This window comes from Octopus bimaculoides, chromosome 7, assembly GCF_046866305.1.
Source record: "Octopus bimaculoides isolate indiv1 chromosome 7, ASM4686630v1, whole genome shotgun sequence".
In the NCBI taxonomy this organism is placed as follows: domain Eukaryota; kingdom Metazoa; phylum Mollusca; class Cephalopoda; order Octopoda; family Octopodidae; genus Octopus; species Octopus bimaculoides.
In genome coordinates, this window is record NC_142934.1 from 85,884,381 (window position 1) to 85,889,380 (window position 5,000).

The window sequence follows — 5,000 nt, forward strand, 5'->3', positions numbered from 1 at the left end:
TTTCTTTCTTTTTATTTTCGTTTGGATAAGGGTTTCGCACAACAAAATCTTGTCACATACTAGAAACTAGGGTGTAATGTCAGAGAGATTTGCTGATATTTCCACGTAAAAGATACTAAGGTTAGGTACGTGATATTTCCACGCATAAGATACTAGGGTGGGATGCTTGATATTTCCACATATAAAATACTAGGATTTGGTACGTGATGTTTCCACGTTTAAGATACTAGTGTGTGATATATGATATTTCCACGTACAAGACACTAGGGTATGATATGAGAGAAATTTGCTGATGTTTCCACGTATAAGATACTGGGATTTGGTACGTGATATTTCCACGCATAAGATACTAGGCTGGGATACGTTACATATTCACGTATACGCTACTAGGCTGGGGTACGTGATATTTCCACGTATAAGTCACTAGGGTGTGATACGTGATACTTCTATGTATAAGATATTAGGGTGTGATTTTAGAGAGTTGGCTGGTATTTCCAGCATCTCGAGTGATATTAATGAGGCTCCATCACTAAATGTGATAATTATGTGTATTACAATGTTTTCTTGTACTTGTTGTTGTTTAGCCCTAGGTCAGACCTGATCAAAGCAAACCATCCATGTCCTGTCCAGCCTTTGGTACGTTATAACTTTGTTTTATTTCATATTTTACTTTTTTTCTGTTATTAAACTCGGGGAATTTTAGCCGAAAGAATCGAGCCCAGTCCATTTTTTAAACGCCATGTACACATTTTACCGGTCTTTTTTTCTGAATTGCTAAGCCACGGGGACGTAAAAACAACAACACCGGTTTTCAAGTGGTGATAGGAAACAAAAACAGACACAAAGACACCCCCCAACACACACATACAATCTCTCTCTCTCTCTCTCTCTCTCTCTCACACACACACATACACACACACATATATGCTTACACGACGGGCTTCTTTCAGTTTCCGTCTACCAAGTTCGTTCACAAGACTTTGGTCGGCTCCAGCCTGCCCAAGGCTCCATGCAGTGGGACTGAACCCGGAGTCATGTTGTTGGGAAGCAAGCTTTTTACCACACAGCCAGGGCTACAATATCTAATGTGCTGGATTCTAATATTGGTTTCAAATTTTGGCACGAGACCAGCAATTTTGAGGTGGGGTGTGGATGAGGTGGTGAGATAAGTTCATTACATCGACCCCAGTGTTCAAACTGGTTCTTATTTTATCGACCCCGGAAGAATGGAAAACAAAATCGAACTTGGCAGAATTTGAACTTAGACCGTAAAGACTGACTAGTTTCAAATTTTGGAAGAATGCCAACAATTTCTGGGGAGGAGATAAGTTGATTACATGGACCCCCGTACTCTACTGGTACTTATTTTATAATCTCATAAAGGATGAAAGTAAAGGCCGACCTGGGCACAATTTGAACTCAGTAAAGACGGACAAAATATTGCTAAGCAATTTGCCCGACGCGCTAACTATTCTGCCAGATCACCGCCTTATGCAGGATTGCAATATTGGTTGTGATGGTGATGCAGTTGATAGCCATTATGATGGTGTTGTTAGTAAGGGATGCGGGAGGCGATGATTGCTTGCTAGCTGGCTGGCTGGCTGGTTTGGTGGCTGGTAATGTGACAATGGTGTTTCTGGCTGTGCTGATCTGATGCCAGCTGCCGATGAGTCATACAGTTTTCCCCAGTTTTTAATGTCTTACCTCTTCCACCATCGACAACACACAAAACACCCCCCCCCCCATACGCACACACAATTACAAACACACACACACACACATCTTCACACGCACAGACACACGCACACACGTAAACACACATACACGCCCTCATTCACGCATATATTTCTCAAGCACATCGCGCTAAACTCGTCCTTCCATTTCAGGTCGCTTCATAGAATTTCATCGTCAATATCAGCAACATCAACATCATCGTCATCATCATCATCATCATCATCGTTGTTATTGTCGCTGTCGCCATCTTTCTCTCCGTCGCTGCCACCAACACCGTCACCAAAACCACCACCACTACCAAGACCACGACGACGACGACGACCACCACCACCACCACAAACACTACTACCACCACTACCACCACCACAACCACCTCTACCACCACCACCACCACCACCACAAGCACTACCACCACCACTACCACCACCACAACCACCTCTACCACCACCACCACCACCACCACAAACACTACTACCACCACTACCACCACCACAACCACCTCTACCACCACCACCACCACTACCACCACCACCACTAGCACCACTACCACCACCACCACCACCACCAGCACCATCACCATCATCATCACCATCAGTGTCGTCGTCGTCGTCTTCATTTCCAATATTATCACCATTATCGTCACCAACAGCATTATTATCCAATTTCGGCTTATATTGTCTCCAAGATTCCGATTCCTTTTGCCCCATTGTTAAGAAGCTTGTTGATATTGTTGTTGTTGCTATTATTATTATTATTATTATTATTATTATTATTTATTATTATTATTACTGTATTTGTTGCCCTCCTTCTGGCTGTTCTTATAATAGTTATTTTCTTCTGTTTCTTTTTCTTTTACATTTTATATATATATATTTTGACTTCCTTCTTTCCTCTCTCTCCTTCCATATTTCCTCCAGTGACTTCGTTCCTTGCACATGTATATCCCCACGTCATCCCCAAAACTCTACCAAGCCCTCTTCCAACCATCACTGTCTCCTTCGACTCCATAGCCCAGTCCTTTTTAGAAACCACTTGCTCGCCTCAAGACGAAGGCTGCCTGTAGAAGAATGTCACATTTCTTAGCTTCTGTAACCTTCCTAACCTCACCGCATTCCCTCCCACGTAACCCCTTAAATCTTCTTCCCATTACTACTGTCCGCCCGTCACTCACCCAATACTTCTTGCATTGCATTCCATCGCATTACATTACACCGCATGGCTTTCCTTTCCATTGCTTTACTTTACATTGTATTGAATGGCAGGCACCATCTTATCCAGAAACACACCCCAACCAGCCTAACAAACCTCCGCTGTCTCTACCAAACATTCCATTAGACTGCCGTGATAAGCAACCTAACATCTGAGACGTGAAATGCAATTGGTTATTAACGAGAAGAGAAAATGTCACGTGAATGTCTAGAAGATGGAAATTGATGCTGGTGGAAAACGGAAATGCTAGTGTTGTTTCTTGGTGTTGAGGGTGTTAGTAGCTATGTTGATTATAATGGTTGTATTAACGATTTGGTTTATCCCCATAATTCAGCTCTTAAGCAAGGCGTTCCACCGGTGCCTATTCTGTCTTTTTGTATTTAGTGTTCCTAGGAAATAATACTGAAAAAAAAAAAAAAACATAGCAAAGCAAAAAAACGGAAGTATTAGCGCTGGTTATTTTTGCTGTTAATGTTAAGCAAGGCGTTCCATCCGTACCTATCTTGACTTTTATTCAGTGTTCCTTCAAAATTATATGACATAAAACGGAAGTGCTGGCGCTGGTTATTGTGCTGGTTATTATAGGCGGTGAGCTAGCAGAATCGTCAGCAGCCTCGACGAAAGGCTTAGCGGTATTTCGCCCGCAGCTACATTCTGAATTCAAATTCCACCAAGGTCGACTTTGCCTCTCATCCTTTAGTGGCTCGATAAATTAAGTACCAGTTGTGTACGGAGTCGATCTAATCGACTGACCCCCTCCCCAAAAATTTCGGACCTTGTGTGCCTAGAGTAGAAAAGATTAGAGGCGGTGAGCTGGCAGAATCATTAAAGTGCTGAGTTCAAATTCCGCCGAGGTCGACTTTGCCTTTCATCCTTTCGGGGTCGATAAATTAAGTACCAGTTACGCACTGGAGTCGATGTAATCGACTTAATACCTTTGTCTGTCCTTGTTTGTCCCCTCTGTGTTTAGCCCCTTGTGGGCAAAAAAGAAATAAGAATCGTTAAAGTGCTGAACAAAATACTGAACACCCTTTCGTCCACTTTTACGTTCTGAGTTCAAAGTCTGCCGAGGTTGACTTTGCCTTTCATCCTTTCAGGACACGATAAAATAAATACCAGTTGATTACGGAGGTCGATGTAATGAACCTATCTCCTCCCACCCTCCAAATCAATTTCGTGGTGGCTATTAAAGCGGCGAGCTGGCAGAGTCGTTTGCAGGCCAAATAAAATGCTTAGCGGCGTTTTGTTATTCTTTACGTTCTGAGTTCAAATGCTGCCAATGTCGACTTGATCTTTTCTCCTTTGAGGGTCGATAAAATACTTGCCAGCTGAGGACTGAGGTCGATGGAATCCCCTTAACCACCTCATCTCAATGTGTTGGCCTTCTGCTAAATTTTATAACCAATATCGTGCTGATTATCAGCGCTGGCTCTTTTGCGTTTTTAGTGTGGTAGCGTTGGGGAAGGTAGCGCTCGCATTAATGTTTTTAGCTTATCCTTGAATTTGCTCTTAGAAAAGGCCTTCCGCCCCTGCCCATCATGTTTTATACTCTTTGTTCCTAGATAATTATGCTGGTGGGAAGTGGATATTTTGGCGTGAGTATATGAGTATTTTGTGATAGTGGTTTCGTAAAAAGTGAATGTGGTTGTTATGGCATTTCAGATTGTTCCAATATCAACTCTTAACAAAGCGTTCCATGCATCCTCATCCTGCATTTTATTCAGTATTTCTAGAAAATTCAACTGGAAGAAAACGAATATGATGGTGCTATTTATTTGCATTGTTGATGACGGCGATGAGGTTTGAAATGGTAAACGTCGTACTGTATTTTATTCGTTTATACACGGTGGGAACTCAGAAATGGCATTGAGAGTAGATATCTATTTATATTTCTGTGTTTTTCAAAAAGATTTTTGGATAGCTACTTTCACTATAATAAATGGACCTTTCATTGAAGTAGCTAAAACCATATTTTGCCATTTTAAAAATAATATTTTTGCGTATCAGATTTTTCTTGAAAGTTGTGAATCTCATCTTGTTTAGAATATTGTAAATAA